This window comes from Kogia breviceps, chromosome 3 (genome assembly GCF_026419965.1).
Source record: "Kogia breviceps isolate mKogBre1 chromosome 3, mKogBre1 haplotype 1, whole genome shotgun sequence".
Taxonomy (NCBI): domain Eukaryota; kingdom Metazoa; phylum Chordata; class Mammalia; order Artiodactyla; family Physeteridae; genus Kogia; species Kogia breviceps.
Window position 1 is genome coordinate 12,202,001 of NC_081312.1, and position 13,469 is coordinate 12,215,469.

Consider the following 13,469-nt stretch of genomic DNA (forward strand, 5'->3'; position numbering starts at 1 on the left):
GATTTGGCAGTTAATCTGGTGGACAGGGAAGGAAAGGCTGACAAATACATCAGAAATAGCTGAGAAAAACCACCCAAACCAGGGATCACAGAGAAGAGAACAGAATAAAAGAAGTACAACACTGGTGGTGAAACCATGTGCACTTTGAGGGAAACCTAATATGCACGTGTCTGGGACTTTTAAATCATCAGAATACTTTTAATGAGAGCTATTTGATATCCAGGAAGCCTTTAGAATTATTTTAGTAGGCTTTGTTAAGCTCTTTATTTTCAACATCAGGAAATTCTGTCCTGCCAGGAGGAGACTACTTGGATATCAGATTGAAGCCTATAAGATTCCAGAAAAACTTAACATGGCCACACCCATTGTGAGACCCAGCTGGCCAACTTGACCACCCATACCCACGCTGGCACTTCTCTTTGGGTTCTTCTCCATCTGGTAACTTTTTGAATCCAGGTGTATTAGTAGGCTCAGGCTACCATAACAGGATACCACAAACTAGGTGGCTTAAACAACAGAAATTCATTTTCTCACAATTCTGAAAGCTAGAAGGCCAAAACAAGGTACTGGTAGAGATGGTTTCCAGTGAGGCCTCGCTGCCTGGCTTGCAGACAGCCACCTTCTTGTTGTGTCCTCATATGGTCTTCCCTCTGTGCATACACAGAGAGAAGAAGAGAGAGCTCTGGTGTCTCTTCCTCTTCTTATATACCAGTCCTATTGGATTAGAGCCCCACACTTATGGCCTCATTTTACCTTAATCACCCTCCTTAAAGGCCCTATATCCAGGTGCAGTCACACTGGGGGTTAAGGCTTCAACATGTGGATTTGGGGATGGAAGAAACAATTGAGTCCATAGCACCAGGGTTGAGAATCTGGGCTCCAATCACTCAGCGAGATGCAGCAAATGGAGCCTGTTATTGGCAGATTGTGCCCTAGAGGCCACAGCCCTAAAGTAGTAGAGGTGAGTCTCCTCACCTCTGCACCTCTGTTTCCTCCTCTATAAGGAATGAAGTGGGACAAAGCCCTGTCGTGTTACTGGGACCCCTAAATTCTTATTCTGGCTCTGCCACCATCCAGCTGAGTGTCTTTGGGTAAGCGCAGCCTTTCTGTGACCCATTTAGTAATATATATAAAAAGAAGTGTCGGGCTTCCCTGGTGGCGCAGTGGTTGGGAGTCCGCCTGCCGATGCGGGGGACACGGGTTCGTGCCCTGGTCCGGGAAGATCCCACATGCCGCGGAGCGGCTGGGCCCGTGAGCCACGGCCGCTGGGCCTGCGCGTCTGGAGCCTGTGCTCCGCAACGGGAGAGGCCGCAACAGTGAGAGGCCCGCGTACCACCAAAAAAAAAAAAAAAAAGTGTCAACTCAACAACAAAAAAACAAACAACCCAATATTAAAGTGGGCAAAGGACTTTCTCCAAAGAATATATGCAGATGGCCAATAAGTATATGAAAAGATTCTCAACATCACTAATGATCATGGAAATGCAAATCAAAACTACAGTGAGATACCACCTCATACCCATTAGGATGGCCATAATCAAAAACAGAAAATAGGGCCTTCCTGGTGGTACAATGGTTAAGAATACACCTGCCAATGCAGGGGACACGGGTTCAAGCCCTGGTCCGGGAAGATCCCACATGCCACGGAGCAACTAAGCCCATGCACCACAACTACTGAGCCTGTGCTCTAGAGCCCACAAGCCACAACTACTGAGCCCACGTGCCACAATTACTGAAGCCCGCGTACTGCAACAAAGAGTAGCCCCCTCTCTCTGCAACTAGAGAAAGCCCATGCACAGCAACGAAGACCCAATGCAGCCAAAAATAAAATCAATAAATAAAAATTTTTAAAAAACAGAAAATAACAAGTGCTGGTGAAGATGCAGAGAAATCGGAAGCCTTGTGCATTGCTAGTGAGAATGTAAAATAGTGCAGCCAGTATGGAAAAGATTATGGCAGTCCCTCAAAAAAAGTAAACATAGGGACTTCCCTGGTGGTCCAGTGGTTAAGACTCCATGCTCCCAATGCAGGAGGCCCGGGTTCGATCCCTGGTCAGGGAACTAGATCCCACATGCCACAACTAAAGATCCCGCACGCCGCAATGAAGATCTCACGCACCTCAACTAAGAGCCAGCACAGCCAAATAAATAAATAAATAGGTTTTTTTTTTAAAGTAAATATAGAATTACCATATGATCCAGCAATCCCACCTCTGGGTATATACCCCAAAGAATTGAAAGCAGGGACTCACACGTACATTTTGTACACTTATGTTCATAGCAGTGTTTTTCAAAAAGTGGAAACAACCCAAATGTTCATTGATGGATGAATGGATAAATTGTGGTATATACCTACAACGGATATTATACAGCCTTAAAAAGGAAGGAAATCCTGTCACATGTTGCAACATAGATTACTTTGAAGACATTATGCTAAGTGAAATAAGCAGTCATAAAAGGTCATAAAATGTCATACTGTATGATTCCACTTATCTGAGGTTCCTAGAGTAGTCAAAATCAGAGACAATATAGAATGGTGGTTGCTGGGTGCTGGGGGAAGGGGACATTGGTAAGTTACTGTTTAATGTGTACAGAGTTTCAGTTTGGGAAAGATAAAAAGTCCTGGAGATGGAAAATGAAGAGCAGTCATTGGACCAAATCTAAAGTGTCATCCAGCTCTGAAATTCTAACCCTCTTGGTGCCAACAGAGCATAAAAGGAGATTCCTCCTTTCCGTCATCAAATGGTAAAACTGAATCGTAAGGCTCTTTCCAGCCTGCACTTCCCAGACCTGTTTGGGAGAAAAACACTGGATGGAAGTCTGTGGGTTTGGCTGGTCTTGCATCTAGCTGAGGGGAGGATGGAAGCCCCTGGAGAAACTTCACTTGTAGGCAGCTCGGGGCAAGTATTTTGTGATCTTTGGAAGGATAAAATTCTTTTAAAAATCAATGTTTGGGACTTCCTTGGCAGTCCAGTGGTTGGGACTCTGCACTTCCACCACAGTGGGCTCGGGTTCGATCCCTGGTCGGGAAACTAAGATCCCACATGCCATGCAGCATGGCCAATAAATAAATTAATTTAATTAAATTTAAATTAGTTTAAAAAATCAATGTCCTTGTACTTTGGGTTGAGTCTTGCTTATTGTATTTCTGAGCTGGGCAACGTTGCTGGTGCTTAGATTCAGGAAAACTCAACTCACAGCCCATCTGTTCAGTATTTGGAGCAAAATCATGGGGAGTACTCAGGCTGGAAATTGGTCTGGAGTTTTAGTGGTTGTCTTAAAAAACACACAAACCTTCAACCACCATGCAAATGAGTGTAGTATCTTAAAACACACTGCCTTGTGACGACACACCAAATATCATCTTCTGCTTTCCTGACCTTCGGGCATTCTAATTTCAGATGTCTGCCCTTCAAACGTGATGAGTGGCTGTCAGTTCAAATACCAGACTCTTGATTCAGGATATGCTTAAGGGACCAGAGAGTTTGGTAGCGATTCAAAAGAAAGGTTTCTAACCTGGGTGTCCCCCTCTGCTGGTTCTAACTCCATGGAAATCCCTGGCCCAGAATACACACCCGACACACTTCAAAGTGTATGTCTACGGGTTTTGTGTATGTCTACTCATTTCCTTCAAACCCAAGAGGAAGGCTGGGGCTCATCTCCAAGAGCCTATGTACAAACTAAGGGAGGGGAAACCTATCTCATTCACCCCAGTATCCCCGGCTTGGAAGCAAAATGGAAACTCAGCAAATACCTACTGAGTTGAACTGAATGTCCTCGTGGTTTGGTAGAGAATGGAACATCCAGATCAAAGTCTCCTAATTCCAATAAGTCAACTTAAACACACATCCTTCATGCTCCCAGCTAGGTAAACAAATTTGACACACTCGAAATTTGTTCTTTGCACTACTTAATGCCCCTAATTTTAAACTCAAGTCTTTGTGTTATTTTTATGACCTAGGATTGATTAATCCTGAAAAACAAAGGCAATTACAATGAGAGGTTGATGATTAATTTTTCTCATTTGGGTTTACCCCTTCTGGCCAGTTTTCTCTTTCTAGTAAATGACAAATTTCAGGACAGGGAGTTGGTACACAGCCCAAATAGATCTTCCAACCCTGCATGAGACAGTATGGTCTGGCTGTAGATCCATCCACTGGCCCAACTTCTCCCTAAATATTGAAAGCCCTCGGTTTTGCCACTAGGTGTGTGTGTTTTTTTTTTTTTTGGTTTTTTTTTTTTTTGTAGTACGCGGGCCTCTTACTGTTGTGGCCTCTCCCGCTGCGGAGCGCAGGCTCCGGACGCGCAGGCTCCAGACGCGCAGGCTCAGCAGCCATGGCTCACGGGCCCACCCGCTCCACGGCACGGGGGATCTTCCCGGACCGGGGCACGAACCCGTGTCCCCTGCATCGGCAGGCAGACTCCCAACCACTGCGCCACCAGGGAAGCCCCAGGGAAGCCCCCACTAGGTGTGTTTTTGACTAAGTTCCTATGTAAACAACTTGGGTAAAACCCTTGCATTTTGTGTTACACTTTGTACTTTTCAAAGCATTTTGATCTATATCTATACCATTCCATTCTCACACCATCTGGTTAAATCAAAAGGGTTCACATTTTGCAGAGGAGAAGACTGAGGCATGGAGAGCTCAAGTTGATCTGTTCGCTTGAGTTACCTAATAACTTCCTTACTTCTCTGGTTAAGACTTTCCAATTTTAATGCACATTTATAAGTTCAAAGCTCAGTAGCTGCCATGCCAGTGTTTTAAATCATCTGCCCACCTTCCCTCGGGCGCACAGCAGCCAGTGCCGACACCCGGGACGCCTGCCAGCTGCCGGTCAGTACTCTTCGGGGGCAAGAGGCTTTTTCTGAATAGCAGGCTTCTTGGACTCCAAGCTGTCTGGGCTCCTCGGTTGCTTGGCACAGAACCTGTCTTAGGGGATTTATGATCAGAATCCAGAGGTGGGGGAAACGAGGACACGCCAAAGAGCTGAACCTCAGAATGACAGGAGGTGATGGCTGGTCCTGGTCCAAAGTGGTCCAGAGTCTGTGGCAGCAGGAGCTTGTACAACTTCACCCCAGCCTGGAACTCCCCTATAAATGAGACTCAGCTCCCAGGGAGGCAATTCAAGCTGTTTCTCTGTCTTGTCTTCACTCGCCTAATGCTTTACTGCTGCTCAGGGTATGTGGAGCTAATGCTCTGAAGTCAGCACAGTAGGTGAAATTTCAGCAGAGTCCAAATTTGCCCTCGAAAATTCTTTAAACCCCCCAGAGAGTACAGTTGACATGGTTTGATGCAGCCAGCCCTATTTAGTAATATGTATTCCACGCAGAATGTGAGAGACAACAGTCCTTACAAAAACCTTTTCTTTGCTAGGCACTGGCCTTTAAACCACCCCAGTAGGAGGCATCCTTCTCCTGTCCCTGGATGAACATTTGGGGTAGCCCCTTGATCTTTTTTTAATTGAGATAAAATTTACCCAGCATAAAATTAACCATTTAAAGTGTACAACTCAGTGGCATTTCGTACATTCACAGTGTTGTACAACCGCTACCTCTATCAAGTTCCAAGACATTTGCATCACCCCAAGAAGGAGACCCCGTACCCATTAGCAGTCATTCTCCATTCCATACCCCACTCCCTAAGCCTCAACCCCGGCCATCTCTAGCCAGTCCTCTTTCTATCTCCATGGGTTTACCTATTCTGGGGGTTTCATATAAATGGAAATGTACAATATGTGACCTTCACGTTTGGCTTCTTTTGCTGCAGATAATGTTCTTGAGGCCTATCCACATTGTAACATCAACGTTTCATTCCTTATTAGCCCCTCAATTTTTGTTTGCTCTTTGGTTTTAAAAAGTCTCTGGGTAATTATTCTTTGCAATCCATTGTCTCAATTCAGAAATTCAACGCTCGTCTCCAATCAACAGCCAAATCTTGACTCAGAGGTAAGGCTTCTGCCCCGCCTCCTGTCCTCCTGCTCCAGCACCAGGCTGTGGTCCTCTTCTTCTCTCCCTTTCCCCTCCCTAGTTGGCTAACTCCAGTTTCTGGTTTCTGGCCCCTGTGGGTTGGAATGGGAGGGGGAGGGAAGGCAGGGAAAGGGGGCAGAAGATTTGCTACTTGACTGGTTCTACAGTGCAAAGGCTCCACGCTCCCTGAGTCTGATTGTATTACACACCTTTCTTGCATGAGCATTTCTTTGGGTCATTCAGTGGCTCCTGCTGGGGCACTGCAGTTGCAAACACCTTGATGTGGGCAATGCATTCTGTTCTTTTCCTGTGGCCACTCACTCTGCTTGGTCACTGTGGCATCGCAGCCTTTTCAAATAGCCTTCTGAGCAGGATTTTAAAGTCTCCAGCTAGTCTGTCTCCTGTGAGGTTAGGGGGTACTAAAAGCAATTAAAGGGCTTCCCTGGTGGCGCAGTGGTTGAGAGTCCGCCTGCCGATGCGGGGGACGCGGGTTCGTGCCCCAGTCCGGGAGGATCCCACGTGCAGCGGAGCGGCTGGGCCCGTGAGCCGTGGCCGCCGAGCCTGCGCGTCCGGAGCCTGTGCTCCGCAACGGGGGAGGCCACGGCAGTGAGAGGCCCGCGTACCGCAAAAAAAAAAAAAAAAAAAAAAAAAAAAAAAAAAAAAAACCCCAAAAAAAGCAATTAAAATTGTATTAATTATGTTTATATATTGATCAACAAATTGGTTTTATGACATTGGTGAACCTATAAAATAGTCTGATTCAAAAACTATATTTAAAAATAATATTCGTTCTCAAAATAAAAATAACATATCTGTATCCATATATGTCTGAAGAAGCTTTTTGAAGTATTTATACTAATTGTGTGAACATTGAAAAAACTTAGAAGAATACTTTGGGTGCACAATCTAGTACTTTTACTCTCTTTTGTAGCTATATCTGATTCTAATACCATGTCATAAATACTCTTCTGAAGAATATGGTTCGTTTTGTTTTTTCAATTCGGGCTCGTTATTTTTAGATTTTTATAACATAGACTGAAATTGTCTTCAAAATTGCGTTTAATTGTTAATACATTTGAAATTGTTGAGGTCTTCAAAAGACTCTACAGACCATGATATTTTTTTTATTTTTTAATTTGTTTTGTTGAAGTACAGTTGATTTACAATGTTGTGTTAATTTCTACTGTACCGCAAAGTAATACGGTTAAATACATACACACACACATACTTTTTCATATTCTTTTCCATTACGGTTTATCACAGGATATTAAATATAATTCCCTGTGCTACACAGTAGGACCCTGTTGTTTATCCATTCTAGATATAACATTTTGCATCTGCTAGTCCCAAACTCCCAATCCATTCTTTCCCCACCACCCTCCCCCATGTCAAACACAAGCAGACCATGATGTTTTTAATTGAGAAAATATTCTTTCCTGGTGCTGAGGTGCCTGGTGAGCTCAAAGGAAATTTTTCTAGTTGAAGGAGATTCTCATTTCTAATTTATTTCAAGTCAAAATGTAGAATATTTCAGCCAAGATATTTTCACACATTGTCTTTTTGCCTCCTTTCAGATTAATTTTCTTTAGTAAGTATCTTTATAAGATGAAAAGGCATTGAATAATAGATCTATATTTATGACTCTTTTTTTTTTTGAGGTTCAAGGGTTTATTAGTGACATTTTTAACACAAATTCTAAACTGGAAAAAAAATTTCCCCCAAAGGAAACAAACACTCATACTTAATTTAGATCCAACTAGAAAGGAACTTAAAATGATACACCAAATATGCTCTTCTCTGACATATTAAGTCCCTAGTACAGCGTGGAATATTCATCAGGAGGACAATTTTGCAGCAGTATGACCCTTTTCAATGTTTTGTCAAACCGAGATTGTAGGCCTTTCTTAATTTTATTCCATCTGGAACAGAGTATAAATTTATACACTTAAAAAAATAAGCTCCATCCAAAGATTCTCCCCTCCAGTTAAGATTTCCCAAAGCACATCCTAGAATTTTTTCAGTCCCTTTTTCCATTTTCATGCCTTCCTGTTTGCAAGCTTTGTCTTCAATCATTGCAATTTGCTAAAAAGCTTTAAAAGCTGAAGTTCTATTTTAGTGCTCTGTTCATTGAGTACTTTGATTAAATATTTCCAACTGATTTTTGACAAAAATGTTGAGACTCCCTTTAAACAAAGAAAAAGCTTGGTAAAACTCTTGGGCTGATCTACAAAGTGGTTCTGCCAAAGGTCAAGCATTTCTAACATCTGATTAGTGACTCGTCAGCAAAAAAAAAATTTTTTTAATGCTGCTTCAGCATTATCACAGTTACTCTGAGTATGTATAAAAACATGTGTGATGTTTAACAACTGCAGCTTTTATTTCAGTTGGTGGACATCACAGCTAATTTGAATGAATTACAAATTACATGTGCATATCACAGCCAATTCCAAGGTCATTGCTAATTTAGTACAAACATCATTTTTACCATAAAGCTGTGATTCACCAAAGTATATATTTGTATTGAGACCACAGAAACAATTTTATCTTCAATGCTGGATATTTTAACTAAGTTTACAATGTGTTTACGTTAATTTTGGATGTTTTACCCTTGGCAGAATGAACTTTTTAAAACTTTATTTTGATTCCGTGAATTGGCTGAAAAAAATCAAATCCGCATTGGAGTTAACCGATATACTTAAAACATTGGATGACTTTGATATCAAATTGGCATCATTTAACTGTTTGCAAAGTTGTTCTTTTGCCAGGGGAGCCCACACGATAACAGTTATCACTTCTCTTTGTATATGTACAAGGAAACTTGGAAACAAATGAGCAAGATTAATTTTTATTGTGGTAAAATATACATAACATAAAATTTACCACTTTAACCATTTTTAAGGGTATAATTCAGTGGCATTAAATATATTCCCATTGCTGTGCAACCATCCCCAGAACTTTTTTTTATCATCCCGAACTGAAACTCTGTCCCTGTTCAACAAAGTCATGGTTCACAGAGGGTTGTGTAAATGGACTTTTCTGGAGCTGCACATGTTAAGTCACCCACTTAGGGCATCACTTCCTACAAATAATCACTACCTTTTGCAGTGGTTGTTGATGCTTCTTCAGCAGATTCCTGTCTTCAGGTTTCCATGTGGTTGGTGACCATGGTCTCGTGGTGTCTGGATAAACATCAACATTTTGTGCTAGGTACGTGCTCACCATCGATTTTCTTGAGAAACAGAAAAATAGTGCTTAAGTTTTCGTTAAATATGCACACAAATGTTCTTGAGCTCCATGACGGCTGGAAGGGTTTACTGAAAATGTAAAAAGCATTAGCAAGCAATGCAGTGAGTGAACAAGCAGAGTTACACCATGTGATAAGTGACAACGCCTCTGCACCAAGAGCACTCAGACTCCTCTCGGTTCTGCAGGATAGGACTGCTCAGCTCCCATCCCACATCTTTGCCATACACCTAACCTGCACTTTCCTGTATTTCCCACTGACGCCATCAACTCGCAGCCCGGTGGCTTTACTGCAGCACAGGCTCTTGGTACAGGCCATTGGCACACCTGGTTGGCACGCCGAATGGCCACCAGATCAGCAGCGTCAAATACCTTCTCCTACCATCAGACGAGGCTGGCAGCAGCTTTTGGCTTTCCCTAACCCCCCACGTCACAGTGCGCTTTGTGAGCGCCCTGCATGCTGTCCTTGAAAGAAAGGTGTTGCTTAAGTTGTGCAACTGGAAGAGACAGCTGTTGCTAGGAAACTTCTGGATTGAACCGCAGGTGTCACACACTACTAGATGAGGCCATGGTGGCAGCTGCAAGTGCCAAGTGGAGGCCCACCAAACCCATGCAGTCTGTTTGAATGGAACTATTAATACAATATACTTTATTTATTTACTTATTATTATTTAAAAAAAATTTTTTTTTTATGGTACGTGGGCCTCTCACTGTTGTGGCCTCTCCCATTGCGGAGCACAGGCTCCGGAAGCGCAGGCTCAGCGGCCATGGCTCACGAGCCCAGCCGCTCCGCGGCATGTGGGATCTTCCCGGACCGGGGCACGAACCCGCGTCCCCTGCATCGGCGGGCGGATTCTCAACCACTGCGCCACCAGGGAAGCCCAATACAATATACTTTGTTTACAAATGACATGCTGAACAGGATGAGACCCCAAGACAGCAGATCTAAACTGGAACTGTACCTGGCAAACTAGGGCGGGTGGTGGTTTATCAATGGCCCCCAACAGGTCCATGGGAAACCCACATATCCTCGCCCAGACAAGCTCTGGTCCCCACACAGCAGCAAACCCCGCCTTTGCTCCTCCACTAAGGCAGCTCACAAGCTCATCCTTCCTGCCTTAAAGATTTCCCACCCAGTGATGCGGTGGTTAAGAATCCTGCACTGGCAGTCCTGCAATCACCTGCATTGGCAGGCGACGTGGGTTCGGTCCCTGGTCCAGGAAGATCCCACATGCCACGGAGCAACTAAGCCCGTGCGCCACAACTACCGAGCCTGTGCTCTACAGCCCACAGGCCACAACTACTGAGCTCATGTGCCTCAACTACTGAGCCCACGTGCCACAACTACTGAAGCCTGCACACCTAGAGCCTGTGCTCCACAACAAGAGAAGCCACTGCAACGAGAAGCCCGTGCACTGAAACCAACAGTAGCCCCCGCTCACCACAACTAGAGAAAACCCGCACGCAGCAACAAAGACCCAATGCCGCGAAGAATAAATAAATTTATTTTAAAAAATAAAAGATTTCCCAGGCAGGACTCAAACACCAATCTATTATGTCCCCAACAGCTTGACCACAAAGAATAAGCAACAGGGAATGCACTGCTTTGAGATACAGCACACCTTGCTGTTGAGCGCCTTCCTCAAGACAGCGGAGAAGACAGTTCTGGAGTTAGACCACCTGGGTGCACAGCCCGGCCCTACGACTTGGCAGCTCTGTGAACCTGGATTAATTGCTTAATTGCTCCGGGTCCTCATCTGTAAAATGATCATGAGTGCTTGCCTTATGGTATATCAGGTTGCCAGATTCAAGGTAACGCCCAACTAAATCTGAATTTCAGGTAACAAATAAATGTTTACGAAAAGTATGTCCCAAATGTAATAGGGCAGCCTGGATTTTTTCAGTGCTGAAATCTGACAACCCTATTGGTATAGCCATTAGGAAAGTACCTGGCCTATAGTAAGTTACATAGAGTTGACTGTTTTTGCTGTTGTTAAAGCTTTGGGGCCAAAGGGAACAGAAAAGCTTACAGCATAGGGAAAGGGGACCATGGGTGTGTGGGGACACAGCTGGTCCCTCTATTTCTCAGGTGTTGGTGACTTCTATCTTCTTGTCTCTCAGAGGCCTCGTGGACCCACCCGGTCTGCTTCTCTCGGCTTCATCTTTCTGTCGCCTTCACGCTAATGTCCACCCTCACAAGGCCTTCTGATTCGAGTCTACAAGACAGGCAGACCCAACCCTGTCTTAGTTTGGGTTGTTCCAGGAGCAGCCCCTGACAAAAGGACTCTAGGGAAGTAGTTTATTTCGGGGGGTACCCCACAAACACTGGGGGGGCTGAGGAGTGAGGCAAAGAAGGAAGTCAATAAAAAGGGTTTCACCAAGCAAATCACCACCAAGTGCAACTCAACCTCAATCCTGCCGGGAAACTCTGGAAAAACAGGAGTTATGCCAATTGAGGGCTGAGGAAGCTGGGTATTTAGCCACTGGCTCTGCTCATCAGGCCGAGGGCTGCTTCTCGGGCCATTAACTCTCCGGCACTTCTGGCTCACCTGGTGCTATGCATGCTTCTACCACCAAAGTCCTCAGGTGGAGAGCACAGGTGTGCCCCGCAGCCACCTTCGGGGTGCAGAGATGAGGTTGGAGGGTGTGTGTGTAGGGCCCTGGCAGCACCTCCTGCAAAAGCACCCACCTCAGCAGAGGAATCTATGTCTCAGTGCAAATTCTCAAGGGAGAGCACTGATGGGTCGCTGTCCGGCCAATAGGCTGGTCGGCATTGGGTCAGGTAGGTCTTTCTGCCTCTTCCTAGTTTCTGGTGGTGACTGCTGATCCTTGGGGTTCCTTGGGGTCCCAGCAGCATCACTCCGGGCTCTGCCTCTGTGGTGACATGGCCTTCTCCCTGTGTATCTGTCTTCACATCATCTCTCTCTTCTTATAAGGACACCAGTCATACTGGACAAAGGATCCCCCCTCCTCCACCTCATCTTAACTTAATTACACCTGCAACGACCCTATTTCCAAATAAGCTCACGTTCTGAGGTCCTAGGGGTTAGGACTTCGACATATATTTTGAGGGGACACAATTCAGCCCATTGACAGGAAGCAAAGGGCAATGCTCACTCAAATGTGGGCTGGCACTTGGGATTTGATAAAGCGCCCCCCCCCACCCCAGGGTGACTCAGGACCACACCCATAAGCCTGGTGTCTCCGTGGCAGTCCTACAGGGGTCCAGGCCCACCTCACCAGGCTGAGAGTAGAATCTTAGAGGGAACCACTGATCTGGAGCACTTCTCTCAGAGGCCAGGAGGATAAAGCAGCCAGGAAGACCCCGGCTGCCTGGGTCTGGAGGTGCTGGGTGCTGGCGCCCTCCCCTCCCCTCCTATCCTGCTTCCCTCTGATGTACAAACCATCGGTACGAATTTCCTGCACCTCCCTCTCCACTGACCCTTGGGGCTCATGCTCTTCCTTCAGCTCCTGGTCACTAATGTCAGCGCTAAGGTTCATACCTGATGTCTATTTACGACATTCATCCATTCATTCATGCCTGAAGTCAGATCACATCAATCCTCTGTCCAACAGCCCCAACGGCTCCTGTCTTACTCAGAGGAAAAGCCAAAGTCCTTCGGTGGCCCCAGGGCCCTGCGCAGTCTGCTCTGTGCTGGGCATCATTGGTTGGCCCCCGTATTTCCACTCTCCACCCTTCACCCAGCTCCCAGCCCCCAGAGGCTGACCTGCAGAGGGTTCTCTGGCTTCCGGTTGGGTTCAGACAATAGGGGACACTGGGCAGGTGACCGAGGGAGAGAGGAGAGGAGAGCTGGGGTGCTTATTCCCTCAGCTTCCCCCCTGCAGGGCTCTGCACGGCTGCTAGTGTCCCTCAGCCAGCAAGCAGCCACCTCCTCTCTCCCTGGGTTCTAGTAACTTCTCTTTTCCTGTCCCTTCAGTTTCAGGGCGGGTAATGGCATCCGGGGATACTGAATCCTGGTGCCCCGGAATCTTGTCTACTCTGCAAGCTGTCCTTTAATTAAACTCTCTTCCAATCACCCAGTGTGAGCAGACCATCTGCTTCCTGCCACGACCTTGACCGGCACTCCCCCTCTTACCTCTCTGTCCTTCTCCCCTCACCCTGTCCACGTAGCCACGCTGGCTACCTCACTGTGCCTCTCCGGCTGCACTCTCACTTTTGCACAGGCTTTTATTTTTATTTTGCTTTTTTAAAAAAATTAATACTTTATTTTTTTAGAGCAGTCTTAGGTTCACAGCAA

General features: G+C 45.6%; 1 non-coding gene across 1 annotated transcript; it reads left to right on the top strand.

Annotated features, from left to right (window-relative positions):
* Positions 1-1,987: 1,987 nt before the first annotated feature.
* On the top strand, positions 1,988-2,060 carry TRNAW-CCA (transfer RNA tryptophan (anticodon CCA)). Its single transcript has one exon. It is a non-coding gene; the product is annotated as a tRNA-Trp (tRNA).
* Positions 2,061-13,469: the final 11,409 nt, after the last annotated feature.